Here is a 15,562-nt window from a genome sequence, read left to right as displayed (position 1 = left end):
CTGGGCTGCAGGGAGCTAGCGCGGGCGCCGCCGCTAATTGCTGCTAATTTTGTTTCATTAACTTTATTTACTCTTGAACCCCTTAATTGTTTTCCATTTATTTTTAGTAATTTTATAATGCACTAATAATCCCCCTCTGTCGGCGGACGCCTCCACCCCCTCCCTCTCTCCTTCCTCCCTTGTCACTCCCCCTCCTTCCCCGCGGTCTCCCAGGCTTTCCAGCAGCGGGCCGCCGGTTTGGGGTGGCGCTGGCAGCCCCGTGCTGAGGATCCCAGGTGTGAGCAGAGTTGGGCCTGGGGCTCCAGGGGTGTCCTAAGTCCCCGCAGAGGTCCCCTGTGGGAAGGGTGGCCGCTTAAGACAAAGGCAAAATCTCTGCAGCACCCAAGGCCAGAATAGCTCTGTTTTGAGCCACGCCTGCCAGAGGAGACCAGAGGCCCAGGGAGGGGAAGTGACTTGCATAAGATCACACAGTGTCCCAGCTGGGCAGGGGAGGGGTAGGCCCAGTCCTCGCCCAGTCCTGGCTTGTAGCGATTGCTTTTGCGGCCGAACTGATAAAATCGTCCAGAAGCGGGTCTGTAGAGCTACCAGAGCTCAGGGCTCGGCCGACGAAGGCTCCTGTTTTTCCGTCGCTCAGCCCCTTCCCTGGGGAGCCAATGTCCCCGCGGCCCCCGCCCCCGGCCCCGGGACCCAGCCCCGCGCCTTGCTGGTTATTAGACAGCTCGCGGGGACTGTCTGCGGGCCGCCTCTTTCCTGCTAATTATCACCTTATGAAAAGTGTTTCATTAAGAAACTCTGCTTTTGATTAATTATCGACAGAATGCTGACCAGAAAGAAATGAAATTAATCTCTGACCCCGTCTGGGTAGCACTGGAAATTCATCACATATCCTTTTAATATTGAAACACAGCGCAGAATTTTAATAGAAAATATTGTTTTTCCAAACCTCCAGTCTTTATTAATGCCCCTGGGCAGGGAATGATATTGCTGGCAATATAGCAGTCTTTGTTCATTTTAAATTTATTAAACATAATGCACTTCATTTTCAAACATTTTACTGTTTCTTTTTAATTTCACTCAGTGTAAGTACAGAATAAAACCTTTTTAAACATTTAAGATATTGAAAACCCATATACGGATGTATAACGGAAACGCTCCGGCCATCAAATAAATTTAAGTAGAAGCAATTGTAATTTTAAGCTCCCAAGTATTATCCCCTTCAGACATTAAGGCAGCATCAGTAACCGTCATATGAGAGTACGGAGAGCCGAGACTGGGAGACTCCCCTATCCCCAGACCTGCCAGGGGGACCCGCCGGCCCAGCAGCCCCTCTGGGCCTCTTTGGGCGGTGGGGCTACACTTTCCTCTCTCCCGGTTTGGTTGGCCCAAGTGAAATCTTCCTGGAACCTGAGTGCCTGCTTAGGATGTGCCCACCTCCCCCACTCTGTCCACCCGGACTAGGGCCCACCCTCCCCCCTCCAGCAGGACACAGATTTTTTTTTTTTCTGGAATCGGAAGGCATCTCTTCCCCTCCAGGCCAGGCCAACCCCCACCCCAGCCAAGGGGCTTTCAATCCTGCCCCCCTGAGGTGGGCACCCAGAGAGTTCCCTAGCCCTGGGGAGGGCCTACCCAGAGATCATGCCCCCCCACCCTTCCTTCCGGGCCAGCTGCTGCCAGCGGAGATGGACTGGGCAGCTACCTCCAACACCACCCCCCTCCCCAAGAACTCCGGCCCTCACCCCCTTTCCGAGGAATCCAAGCCCCGCGTTTAATGAGTCGTGAAGTGTGAGAACTTCCGGACCGCGGCGCCCCTGATGCCAATTCCAGATGTGCGAGGTGGGAGGGGCGGGGCCTCCGCCCGCGAGGACCCAGCCACCGCCGCCTGACCGCAGCGCCCTGGATCCAGGTTCCAGCGATCCCGGCCCTGAATTGGAAACAGGCAACTTCTCCACTGAGAAATTACTCTTTTTATTTCGTGTAGCGTTCCTGGTGCCCTATTTCACGGCACCGACAAACGGAATATTACTTTTAAAACACTATGAAATACCAGGTCCTGTCCTCGGAGCTATTTCGGGGGAATTCAATTTTCGCTGAATGGTGAGAAGGTCCAGCGTTTCTCTGGGGGGCTGATGGGTGGCTGGGTGGGAGGAAGAGGAAAATCTTCAAGGGTTGTCTTGGCATTCCAGAGAGGCTTGTTTGTGTCCGGGTGGCACACCCACCTGCAGCCCTGCAGACACCTGTACATTCAGCACTTTCTCAGGTGCATCAGACACAAGGCTGTCCCCTTGCCGGCTTCTGAACCCTTAGCATTCTGGCAAACAGTGTGACCAAATTAAGTGATTATGGACAAAGTCATGTCACCTGTCATCTGTCCAACAGCAGACCCCCCCTCCCCCGTAGGTGTCCTCATCTCAAGAATGGTCATTCTGACTTACTGAGAGAGAAGTTTGCCTCTGTCCTATATTCCTTCCTCCCTCTCTTCTCTAGCAAAGGCTCCACCCTCCAGGCCTCAGGGCAGATAACTTAGTTCCCCCTGTCATGGTCAGAACTGGGAGCAAGCGGAGGGCTTATCCAGGAAGATCAGCTGTCCCTCTTGCTTTCTCCTTAGTGTAACAGATGAGACTCTAGTTGGGAACAAAGAGAGGAACTTCTAGGTGCTGCCCCCAAAGCTAGAGACCCCAGACCCCAGCTCTCTGTCACAAGTTCCAGAAAGATCAACCAGGCCTTGCTCCATTTTAGCTAGTCACCCCACCCTGGCTGGACAGAGCCTAGCCCCAGCTTCCCTCCTAGGGGCTGGGAGGCCTGCAGCATCCACATGAATCTGGGGAATTTTTTAGAGTATACATGGAAGAGTATACATAGAATTTTTTAGAGTATACATGGAATAGGCACTGCCCTGTTCCCATAAACAAGAAAGAAATGGGGACTTGGGAATAATACCAAGTGCCCCGTGGCCCCTCCCGTTACAGCCTTCTTTTTTCTGAGTCTTTGTCCCAGCTGGTCAGGAAGGGACAGTTTGGTAGTTTGATGACCACACCCAGGAGCAGGCCCCCATCTCACCAGGGCACCGCCAGGGAAGAGCCTACTGGGAGTCCAGGAAAGAAATAGGAGCAGGAGTGTCCTGTGAATCTAATCCACTGCTTGCTACAGATCTTCTTAAACTAGCAAGAGAGAAAAGAGGCCCAGACTACAGCAGGAGGCTCTCCGCTTCAGGTGCCCTCCATTTGCAGCTGCTTGGTTACACCTGAGCTACTTCCTGCCTGCTGGAGGCTCAGCCCAGAGTGGAGGGTCTCCCTACAGTGTCCACAGCTCAGATTTGCTTGGATTAGGGGATCTGAGGCTGCAGTACTCCTGTATAGAGAAAAACTCCTCAGCACCCCAGTTCCCTGGCCCCTGGCACTACAAAAACCCACTTTGCACTTTCCTGTAAACAAATGCTTACTGGAGTTGGAGTCGGAGTTAAGTCTCTCTCTCTCTCTCAAAAAAAAAAAAAAAAGATAACAAAGCGATTTAAAGATAATTAATTGCATTAAACTATTGACTAACTACCTCGCTCAATAGTAATTCATTTAGAGAATATTAAAATCGGAGGAACAATAATAAAATTGATGCCAATTCCCACGGGGAGGGAGAAGGCCAGCAAATTGGATACTTTTCTTAATCTGGCGTAAATAATAACATGTCTGCTCCCGTTCTCTCTCAGGCCAATTCCCCTATCATTTATTCCAGACTCCAAAGCTGGGTTTCATAATTGATATCAGTTACTCAATGAGTGCTTTTTCATTTGTTCTTGTTATCCGTGATAATTGCGAAGTTCAGCCTCTTCGAGTTGGGATTGGGAGCCGGCCTGGTTCTTCCAGAGCCAGGCACTGCCGGGCAGAGGCTGGCCTGGAAGGTAGGGGCTCTGGCTGCTCCTGGTGTTTGGCTCCCCTGTGGCAGTTTGTCAGGCCCAGGCTGGCAGCTTGGTCCTAGGATTGCACTGAGCAGGACTGGACCCAGGTGGCCCCACAGTGCGGGTCCTTCTTGCTGCAGATGACCACCCAGAGCCAGTTAGGCCATGCCCCAGAAGAAACACTAGGAATGGCAAACCCAGGGTTAAGAGCCCGGGTCAGATCTGTTTTTGTTGGAAAAGCTGTGGGTGGGAGTGATGAATCCCAAACCATGTCTGGGGGAAAATGCCTGGTGCCTGGAGGAAATTTTGGGAGAGGGAGGAAAAGGGGGTCGGAGGAGGGACATTTCATTGAGACAGACAGTCGGGCCTGTTCCCCATGCTGCAAAGGGGTGGGGGTGCAGATGCCAGGTCCCAACCTTCCTACCCTCATCCTGAAGCCTGGACCAGGGACCGACGACCCTGGCTCGAGCCCTGGCAGCCGGGCGGTCCGTGAGATGACTATTTCGTTATTTATTCACTTATTTATTCATTTATAAAGTGTTTACTTAGCTCAGTGCAGATGTAACATCTCATTTACAGCGTGGCCTCGGGGCATAGAAACAATTGGCAACAAAAGAGTAACTCCGGAGAATTAGAGAAAAACACACACACAACACCATCACGAGTCGGGGGTGGGTGGAGAGAGCCTGAGATGCTGGGCCCTAGCGAGGAGACTGTTCAAGCTGAGACAGGACAGCGCACAGACCCCGGGAGAGGCTGTGGGCCGCAGATGACCTCTGGAGAGGACTGGGACGGAACAGCGGGCGTGTCATTGGGTGCCCTGCACGGTGTTGTGTACTAGCCTCAGGGGATGCAATAAAAGGGGGACCGGAGGAGCCTTTTTCGAAAGCTATGGGCTGTAGCGCGCTGGCGGGACCTACCCGAGACCCGGAGGCGGTGGTGGACACACAGGCTCAGCGCAGCCGCAGCCGTGTCCCCTTGGTGCGGCAGGGCAGCCCCACCGGGGACGTGCATCTCCCACCCCTTCGCTGTCCCGGCACGGGCGGCAGCTTGCCGGCCTCTCTCGTGTCCCGGGACCCTCTGCTGTCCATTCGCTAGTTCGGGGTTGGCTGGGCATCGCGTCTGGCCGGGCGGGGCGTGTAGGGCGCTCAGGCCTGTCACAGGGCTGCCTCGCTCCTGCCGGTCTGAGCTCTCAGTCAATCCTCGGCTGTCTGATCACAGCTCTTGGCACTTGGGAAACTGAGCCTGAGACTCTGGGACGCGCGTGAGGCAGCTGGGACTCTGGTTGGGATGCCTGGGATGGGGTGCAGAGGGACAGAAAGTGGCTGCAGGTGAGAATTTGTCCCTGACTCCGGGCGCTTGCAGCGCGCCCGCACCCATCCACCGGCGGTGCCTGGCATCTCCACTGTGGGCGTCCTCACCGCCTGCCCAGAAGGGGCTGCAGGAACCCTGTCCCTTCCTTGCCCAGTCCAGGCCCTTCTCTTGCAAGGACCCCGCTCCTCCCCTGTTCCTCCCACCGCGGGTACTCGCTGCTCGCGTCCTTCCCCTCCCCCTCGCCCTCCAGCTCCGCCCCTCCCCAGGGAGACCACGCCCTCCTTGCTGGCCCCTCCCCTCCCCTACGGGGACCCCTCCCGCTGTGGCGGCCCGGGCGCCGAGCCCCGTGCGCAGCCGTCAGGGCACTGACGGGAGGCAGCTGCGGCTGTGTGACTGGGAGCTGGTTGCCTGGCAACCCGAGGCGGCTCATTACCACGGCCACAGTGATTAACCAAAAAAGAAAAAAAAAAAGAAAAAAGAAAAAAATAAGGGAAAGAAAAAAGAAGGAAAGAAAAAACTAGGGGAAAATCGGAAATATGAAAGTAAAAACTAGCTCATTGATAATCAACTTCTTTTTAATTATTCACTTAATTTTAAAAGTGTAACTACAACCCTGCCCTCATGAAGCTGTTGATATGCTGACAGGGTTTTCAAAGCTGTCCCAGCCGCGGTGGACTGGGAGGCAACTCCTCCCCTGCTTCTCGGGTCATCCCTGCAGAGTGCCAGCTGGGAGGGGTGATTTAGAATATTCTCCAAAGCTGGGACGTCTGCCCCCCTGGCAGCAGGACATTGCCTCATCCCCAGCCTCAGTTTCCCTGCATATGGGCACTACTTGTCCTCAGCTTCATGAAGCTGCCTGTCACCTTGTGGACAAATGTGGAGGCTGAGAGGACAGGTTTCGGCCACTGGCCATCAGAGTATGTGAGCAGGTAAGTGCCCATGGAACCACTGGGAGGAGAGGAACCAGGCTCTCACTCAGGGGAGTGAACGACTGCAGGGGTGGTGGGTGCTGTGGTCTGTTGTCCCTGTCCCTCTGGGAGGGTGCTCCTTCCCTATGGCCAGGGTGACTCCTACCTTCTGCTTCCTCCATTTTTCCTCAGCGGAGGCTTCATGAACACTGTCCCTGGCTGGCGGGAGCAGCCAGGGATACCTACATCTGGGTGATGGCTACATTACAGTGCACAGGCCAACCCTGGGCCCCACAGCAAATCCCTTCAGGATGACTGAGAGAACCCCTTGCAAACCCATTTCGGTTTAACTTCTTTCACAGTAACCCTCTTGCATCAGGCCTTTCTCCAGGATCTGTGTACTGGGTAACCCAAGCTAAGTCAGGAAAGGTAGGCTGGGGACAGCAGGTACAGGGATGGTGGAGGGGTGGGCTGGTACCTGTCTTGGCTCTGGGGAACAGAACTTGCTGATCAACTGAGAGTGAGGGAGTGGGGGAAATGAGGGTCCCTGGGCTTGCAGAGCAGGATGCAGTGAGGGTCAGGCTGGACATGGGTGAGGAGGTCCTGGCTCCAGTTAGCCCAGGCCCAAGCTCTCAGCCCCTCCCTTCTTTTTTTCCTTCTCCTCTCCTCTCAGCTCAGGTTCAACTGTCTCCTGTTGTCACCCTGCAGGCTCCAGCCATCTCTGAATCTCAACCTCTCAAAGATCACAGCCGCTTCATTGGACAGTAGGAGGACATTTCTGCTAGGAGAGACAGGGGCGGGTTATTGCCCTTCCCCCACCTACTCCAGCCACTGGCCTTGACCTTTCCCCTCCTCTCTGAGGTGTGGGGGCTATGGATAGTGGAAGGGATGCTGCTTCAGTTGGGAATCACCAGCAGAATCCCTGGCACCATTGGCCACCTAGATACTGCAGACACAGGAGGGAAGGACCACCTCCCCCTGCTTCCCCTCTTCTCCCCCCCCCCCCCCGCCACTTCCATGGCTCCATTTAGAGCAAGGTGAGATAGCTGGGCACAGCATTGCACACCTGTAATCCCAGCGATTCAGGAGGCTGAGGCAGGAGGATCCCAAATTTGAGCCTAGCCTCAGCAACTTAGTGAGACCCTGTCTCAAAACAAAAAGGGCTGGAGATATGGTTGAGAGGTAAAGTGCCCCTGAGTTCAATCCCCAATGTCCCCCCTGGCCCAAAGGAGCCAGGTGAAGTCATCTAAGGGGTTTTTAGGAACCCTTGGTGCCCAGGTCAGGAGGGAATGGGAGTGGGTAGTTGATGGCACTAAGTCTGTCTCTGAACCTCCCGCAATAACCCTAGGCTGGATGAGAACCAGAGTCTAACCTCTCATTTGACTCTGGGTCACCTTCACAGGTCACAGCTATGGGGCAGCCCAGGGAACTCTGGGAGAGCAATCATCAAGAGCTGTTCTGTTTACTGTGGGCAGAGGCCAAGGAGGCTCATCTGGTTGGCTCAGGATCTTTTCCTCTAAGTCAGTGTCATTGTCACTTGCATTCCCTTGTCTCAATTGTCTGTGAGTCTAAAGGTGAATTCCAGATCTTGAAGCTGTTGTCTGTAAGAATACCTTAGTGGGATTCCATTTGGTCTTTTTTTTTTTTTTTTAAGAGAGAGTGAGAGAGGAGAGAGAGAGAGAGAGAGAGAATTCCCAATATTTATTTTTTAGTTCTCGGCGGACACAACATCTTTGTTGGTATGTGGTGCTGAGGATCGAACCCGGGCCGCACGCATGCCAGGCGAGCGCGCCACCGCTGAGCCACATCTCCAGCCCCTCCATTTGGTCTTCAGGGGGCTTCAGTGGACTGGCCAGGGTGAGCTCTCCTGGTCACTTTGCATGGAGAGAGCAGTATGTTGGCCAGAAGTGCAGTCAGTTTGGGGGCCACACCTGGTTGCGGGGGGTGGGGGGACCCTTGGTTGGCAAGACTAGGTTGAACAGCCTTGAACAGGACTCTTTATTTTCATGATGCCTCTCTCTTCCTCCAGGAACAATCTTAGGTCCCCCTAGGTCACCTGGATGTCCCTATCCTCCATGTTCCACCCCACCAAAGCCCTTCAGCTGGGCATGGGAAGCTACAGAGCACTCCAGGTGTGACCTCCTGGATGGTTTCTCAGGGCTGCCTCCCTCTGAAAGCTGAGAAAGCCGGGCTGAACGGGGCACCTTCTCCTCACTATGGGAAGACGGGGTTCCCAACAGGAGAACCCCCTGGGGCCTGAGTTCCTTGTTCAAGTTCACCTCTTGGATCTGAGTCAAGATCCTCCTGAGTGGGGACTAGAAAGATCACACATGCTGTGGGCTGAGCTGTGTCCCCCCCAAACTCCAGTGCTGAAGCCCTGAACCCCAGCACCTCAGAATACAGAGAGAGGGACCTTGAGAGAGGGGATTAAAGTGAAGTGCGGTCACCGGGGTGGCCCTACCTAGTCCAGTCTGACTAGGGTTCTTTGAAGAGGAGTCCGGGACCCAGATACACACAGAAAGATGACCCGGTGAGGACACACAGAGAAGATGCCATTTGCAAGCCACACGAGGGCGGACTCAGGAGGAACCAGCCCTGCTCCTCCTTCATCTGGGACTGCAGCCTCTCCAGGGCTGTGACCTGGTCAGTGGTGTGGGCTAACTGTCGCTGGAGCAAACTGACACCAGACCTGAAGGAGATGCCCACCCATCTATGGGGGTCTCACTGGGCCCTGGAGGGGTCCCTGGGGAGGGGATTTTTGCCGCAAGGTAGCCAACTGTGAGAAAACACCAAGGTCAGGGTGACCTGTAGCCTTTTCTCCAGGTCAAGCAACCCGGGACAGAGAAGGAGACCTTCTTGTTCCCATCCGTCCGTCCGTCCGTCCACTCTTCTGGTGGGGAGACGGAGGTCTCTGGCCTCCTCATGTCTCCGTGGCTTAGAGCTGGCATGTGGGGAAGCCAGCAGGTCTCTGCGTTCCCCGGGGTGCATTGGTGACGTGGAGCCTTGCCACTGGGAGGAGGGGCTTGGTGTGGCCTGGACCTGGTTTCTACGGAGGGGAGTTGGCACGTGGGGTGGCAGGATGTTCTCAGCTTTTAGCTACAGATTTATGTAAATATGGATTATGGAGTTTGGCCCCAGTTCTCCCTTCCCCTTTCCCCTCCCCTGCCCCGGAACATAGTGGGCATTAGCACCCGTTGGTTGGTGGATTTCCACAGCCTGTCAATGAGCAGCACTTAATTCTCAGGCAAATGTCGACTTATCTCGCTGTGTGGTGGGCTTAGGCATTTGCCTCGCTCAGCCTGCAAAGCCGTGGAAGGGAGGGAGGGACGTGGCCACAGAGAAGGGGTGGCTTCCCTCACCAGGGCCTGCTGCATCTCCTGGCTTTGTCCTGGCAGTCCCATGCAGGACTGGGAGCCCAGAGAGAAGGCTCCTCCAGGGCAGTGGGCCTCTTTCTTGCTGTGTGTCTCTGAGTGGGTTCCTTCCTTTTATTTTATTCTATTTTTTTTTTTTTTTGGTACCAGGGATTGAACTCAGGGGCACTCGACCACCGAGCCACATCCCAGCCCTATTTTGTATTTTTCTTTAGAGAATGAGTTGCTTCGTGTCTTGCAGTTGCTGAGGCTGGTTTTGAACTCGAGATCCTCCTGCCTCAGCCTCCCAGCCACTGGGATTACAGGTGTGTGCCCCACCACACCCGGTGGTTCTTTCTGTTTTTGAGGTTCAGTTGTTCTCTCTCTGGGAAAACAGGGACAGTAAGATTCCTTCAGGGTGACCTTGGGATAGCTAGTAAATGAATGAGTGTGGCCAGCCCTATCACCTGCGACTCAGCCACCTGAAATTCTGTCCCTAGACCACGTCTAGCTTAGAAAGATGCAGGTGTCAGGAGACAGGCAGGTAGGACATTGAAACTCAGAGTCAAGTCTGACTAGCCCTGTAGAGCTGAGCTCCCACCCCTCCCTCTGGGCAAGAATGAAGGACAAGGCTCCAGGCCTGCCAGGATGCAGCAGTGGCCCCTTGGGCAGGTGTCACTAGATTGTGAACAGGTACTAGTGATGGACCGCAGGCTGGTGAGCATGCTGAGGAGGTCAAGGGCAGCTGGCTCAGGCTTGGAGCCCATGAGCACCCCAGCACATGCCTGGTGTGGTGGGTCTCGAGTTCCAATCTGCAAACTGAGTCACCCCTGGTTTTCCACCAGGTCCCCGGAGGGGGGGTGCCACTCGCCCTTGGTCCTATCTTCTCCATCACTTCCCTCTCCCTGTGGTTTCAGAGCTTTGAGAACCACAAAATTAGTTCTAAAAAAAAAAAAAAAAACTACCCCCTTATTTCATTGCTAATCTCCTAACTCCCTTAATTAAGTCAATGGTAGCCTAAATTGCTCTAAACATCTTTGGGGGGATTATATATTTTAATCATCATTATCCAATGAATATTTGATTATAGAGTCATCATATAATCAAGAGTAAAAATTATAATCCCAAAAAAGGGGCATTTAATAACACTTTAAACGACTGGGTGTTTGATAAAGGGCGTGAGAGGATTAGGTGCCGACTGAAAGACTGGACGGAGCTCCCCAGTCAAGGACTCCAGCGATCGCTTTGCTTAAACGTAGGGCCAACCTTTGAGAAAAAGGAAGAAAGAAAAACCGAGCTGCTGGGCTCCCCCAACACCCAACCCCTTCTCGAGGAGTAAGGTGTCTGTTCTCCTTTGAACAGCTCTTTTGGAAACGATGGCTAAAAATGTCATCAGGTTTGGGGATTGGACCGTGTTCTGTGACTCCTCGAGCAAGCTGAGAGGCAGGGTCATGAGCCTCCTCAAGTGAGTGTCCATCTTGTGGACGAGTACTCCAGGGTCCAGCAGGACAATGACGAGTACAGGACATCTGTGGGTTTGCCACCCCGGTCTGGAGCTAGGCTTCCCTTGGCCTGGATATGGTGTGTTCTATGATGGGCACATCCCCTTGCTCCCCACCCTGCCGCACCCCATTGCAGTACACCTGTCCCAGGCCCTCCCCTGCAAGCACCAGCTCCTCAGGCCATTGGTAGAGCCGACCTGGATGCAGAGAACCCCAAGACCCGACCGGCTCACCTCCTTCCCGTCGGAGAGGCCCCTCTATTGACGTCTGCTGAAATCATTTGAGACAAAGTTACTGCACGGGCATTAGAGCCACTTTTCAGAGCGAAACATCTGTCATTTAGCACTATGACGCTACGGGGATGGCACTTTAGAACAATCTTGTTGCATTTAATTTATTTTCTTGAGAACACTGCAGAGAGAAGGGTAAATTCTTAGGTTCTCTGTGTGGACAGATCCAGAAGCCCCGCCCCACAGCTGGGAGATGCCCGGGCTGGGGGCCACCCTCTGGCCCTCAGGGCAGATTGATTTATTCTTCTTCAGACTTGCAGGGGCCGCCTGGGAACACTGGCAGACCCCCTTCCCGAAGCCCCAGGGACAAAGGGGGGTCTGGGGGGGGGTAGCGTGCTACTGGCTGAAATGTCATCCTGGAGAGGAGCAGCTGGCACCTCCCCCACCCGGGGACTCTCCTTGCCACCTGTGTCATCCTTGTGCCCCCCCTGCCCCCAAGAGCCTGGTCTCCAGGATCCGCCTGTCCCACCTCCAGCATGAGACAGAGTAAACCCCTTGTCCAAGCCTCTCTTCCCTCCCCCACCCTCAGAGATGACACCATGTGTAAATGTCCTTTCCCGGCCTCCTGTCCCTGCTTCTTGGGCACCCCTGAGAGGTTGATAGAGGGCCCCCATTTCACACAGGAGGAAGCAGAAACTCAGAGGGGTCAGACTCGTGCCTGGAGCCAGTTGGCGGCAGCGGATCAGGGATTTGAAGGGCAGCGTGTGACCCTGCAGCTAGACACTTCCCAGTGTGCTGCCCTAGAGGACTGGCGGGCTCTGCACCTGGGGACTTGAGTGCATCCCAGGAGAGCAGGCAGGAGCTGGAAGAGGCTGAGGCGCAGTCCTCAGGCCCAGAGCAATGCTCATCCTCCTCCATCTATTCTGCACGTCGGCAGCAACCAGCCCCTTCCTCCGGGCCACCTGGAAGCTCCCCTCCTGGGGCCAGTGCTGCGGTCCCCATCTCTGCCCTGTCCCCGTCTGCCTCACACAGGGCTGCTGGGGACCACACAGGTGTCCTCATCACCTGAGGAGGATCATGGGTGTCCCCCAACCTTCCCCTAGCTCTGGTAAGGCCGAAACCCAGGCGGGGACCGTGGAATGAATCTCCCACACAGGCTCCGAGCTTGCTGAGATCAGTCCAGGGTCCTGGGTCCCACCAGGGTTGGTTGGTGTCAGGAGGAGACTGGGACAGTACAGGGAGCCCTGGAGCTGTCCTGTGACAGGGACCCTTTACCTCTGGGGCAGGGAGGAAGCTGTGTTTGGGGCCGAGACATTGGGCTGAGCTCCAGGCTGGGACGGAGGGAGGGGAAGGTGTCCTGAGCTCTGGTCTCCCAGGGCCCAGGACGTGGCTCAGCACAGCCCCCAGGGACTGATGGGAGACAGGGCCTGGAGGACGCAGAGCTCACTGCTCTGTCCCATTCCCTCCCACAGGGGCTGATCTCCGTCCTGCAGCTGCTCAGAACTCCTGCATCCCATCTGTGTGGGGGTGCAGAAACCCACCTTGATTTCTCCTTGGGTCTGTGGGATGTTGGCAGGCTGTGGGACCCCCCTCCCACACCAGAACATTCTGTGGTAATGGCCCCAGAGGCCCACCAGGCCTGCCCAAAGGACCAGGCTGTGATGAGGGGACAGAGTTTGTCCTTCTTTCTCTCCTATGGGACCACCTGGCCAGAGCCCCCTGCGGTTGGCATTTGTTCTCTGTGAACCCCTAGGAGTGTGCAGGGGTGGGCCAGCTCAAGTGTACCCCTGGAGCTCAGCGTGCTTGGGCACCTCATATCTAAGGCAGCCACGCGGAGGGCGGTCGGGAGACCCAAGGACAGGAGAGAGACTGGGACTGGTACCAGGTGGAACTCCTCTTCATCCTCCTCAGCTGGGCCCCAGGGCTTCCTGGAGTGGCCCCTGAGAGCTGGCAGAGGGCGGGGACTGAGGTGCTGGGCCCACCTGGGCTATTGTCCTGAGTCGCCAGCCCTGCTTGACCGCAGAGACTGGGTGTCTCTTCTTTCGAGAGGGCATGTCACAGAAGCAGGACAGAGAGGCAGTCCACCTTCCAGGGCACCTGGGCTCCAGCCCCTTGGTGAATCCTCCAGTCTGTGGCCAGAGGTCTCAGCTCTGCTGACGGACATGTGACAGAGGTGGGTGCAGCAGCCACAGAGGCAAAATTGGTTTTCTCCTGGCCACTGCTATTGTATTCCAAGGGTTAGTTCCAGCCTGGCTGAGCCGGCCTAGGGCCCAGGCACCTCCCGAGCTCTCCGCCTCCCATCAACTGGCATGAATAATTTAGTCTCTAATTAAAAGTGAGGTCAAACGATGAAAAATTGCTGGACGTTCTGTGGCACAGAGATGCATTGAATCACTGGCAGATCAGCGGCAGGAGGGCAGGAGACTCCAGTTTACCCACCAACTTCTGGGCCTCAACTCGCTATGCAGCAGCAGGGCCCAGCCTGAGGGAGAGCCCCGGGTGAGATGGGCCAGCACTGCCCTGACCTCTGTTCCGAAGTGGCCCTGAGGAGCTCTCTGCCTCTGGCCACGCAGGCCTCCCTTCCTTTCTCCAACAATAGCATGTCCTGCCGTGTGCCTGTGGGTGTGTGTGTTTTCTTTCTGGAACATTTTTCCTCCAGACACCTGCTTGGCTTGCTCCCTCATTTAACTTGGGTCTCTTCTCAGAGGTCATCTTGCCTGTCTACCCTGGCTAAAGTGCCATCTACCAATGCCCACTGCCTGTCTACCCAGAACCCTTCCTGGCTCCATCCTGGTCTATGCTCACTTGTTTACACACTTGTTATCTGCCTTGTCAGCTAGAATATAAAGGGACCTCTCCTCAGGACCCCCGTGGACGGCACCTGGTACACACAGGAGCATGTGGAGGCGGCTAACCCATGCACAGAGCTCCCTGTGGGCAGGTAGGGGATAGGACAGGGGCTGGGCTCCTCGGGGTCAGCAGGAAGGTGGGTCTCCTGAGAGACAGTGTTGTTCCAAGGTGCCTCTCCCTGCAGTATTTGTCCAGCTGTCCTTGGTGGAGACACAAGGTCACAGGGTACAGCTGATTGTCCCCTGAACTCTGTGATCCTACGTCTCCACTAAGGATAGCCAGAGGAACACGGCAGGGAGAGGTGTCCTTTGCTCATGAGCTTGTGCTTTGGGACAGCCATCCTCTGCCCATAGGTACCCAGGTTCCTGATGTGTCTGAGCTAAGGGCAGGTGATGGCTTGCAGTTTGCTCCAGTGGAAGCCAGCTGGGGGCAGGGCAGAGAACAGGGCGCTGCAGGGAGAGGTCCAGATCTGCAGGAGGTGGAAGAGCCTCCCCCACCCCCTGCCTGCTCTACAGCCCTCCCTGGGCGGCCTCTCCAACATCCACCTCCTCAAGGCTAGAACCCCTCCGAGAAGAGCCAAGGTTCTGAGCCACTGTACCATGCATGGTGACCCCATCATCACCTCTACTTGCCAGAGGGGTCAGGCAAGTCTCAATGAAGCCAGCTAATACACCCAAGTCCTCCAGCTGATGGGTGGCCAGGAGCTGGTTTGGGCCAGGTCTTGCACTCCCTGGTGGGTTATAGAAATCTGAGCAGTGCCAGACCCTCTCTGAGCTCAGTGACCTCTTCTGTAAAATGGGGCCTGATCCCAAACTCCTGGCTGCTCCAAGCCCTTTCCGCAGGCCAGCATCTTGGCCAGGTGCTAGAAGTTCCTGGAACTTTTCTGTGAGCTTTGAGTCCAGGCTGGGGAGGCAAGCCAGATAGACCTCAGTCACCTCCTGAGGCTGCCATGGCTCCAGGAACGCCCACAGGGCCAGAGCTAGGGAGGAAGACCTGCTGTAGAACAGCAAGCCGACAGAACATAGTTCACCCCATTGTACAGCGAGGGTCCTGGGAGAATCCGTGCAGAGGCTGAAATTCAAACCCAGAGCTTTGGAGCTGTTTCACTGCTCGTGTGCCATCATCAGGTTGCTTACCCTTGCCAACTGGTCTGTGGCTCCTGACTGAATCCTCGTTTGTATTTTCCAGAGAGGAAGGTGGGGGGAGGATAGGATGCCGGGGCGGGAGCGGGTTGCGTGGGCCCTTGGGTAGCAGATTAAAGATGGATATTTTGTTTGTTACAATCAAGACCTCTGATTTCAGTTTTATAAATTTTTAAAATATTAATTATATTTTGGAAAGTGTGCCGAGGTGAATGCATTAGCCGAGGCTCTTGCTTAGATGGCAACTCTTGGGTGTTTGGCCCAGATTAGCTGCTGTGGAGGTTGGGCATTTTAATCCACCTTGTTAAGTTATTAAATTTTCTTTATTTACATACAGATCCCACTTTCATTAGCATTGTAACAGGTGCTCATTAACA

The sequence above is a fragment of the Urocitellus parryii genome, chromosome 9 (assembly GCF_045843805.1).
Source record: "Urocitellus parryii isolate mUroPar1 chromosome 9, mUroPar1.hap1, whole genome shotgun sequence".
In the NCBI taxonomy this organism is placed as follows: Eukaryota; Metazoa; Chordata; class Mammalia; order Rodentia; family Sciuridae; genus Urocitellus; species Urocitellus parryii.
This window is presented reverse-complemented; position numbering follows the sequence as displayed.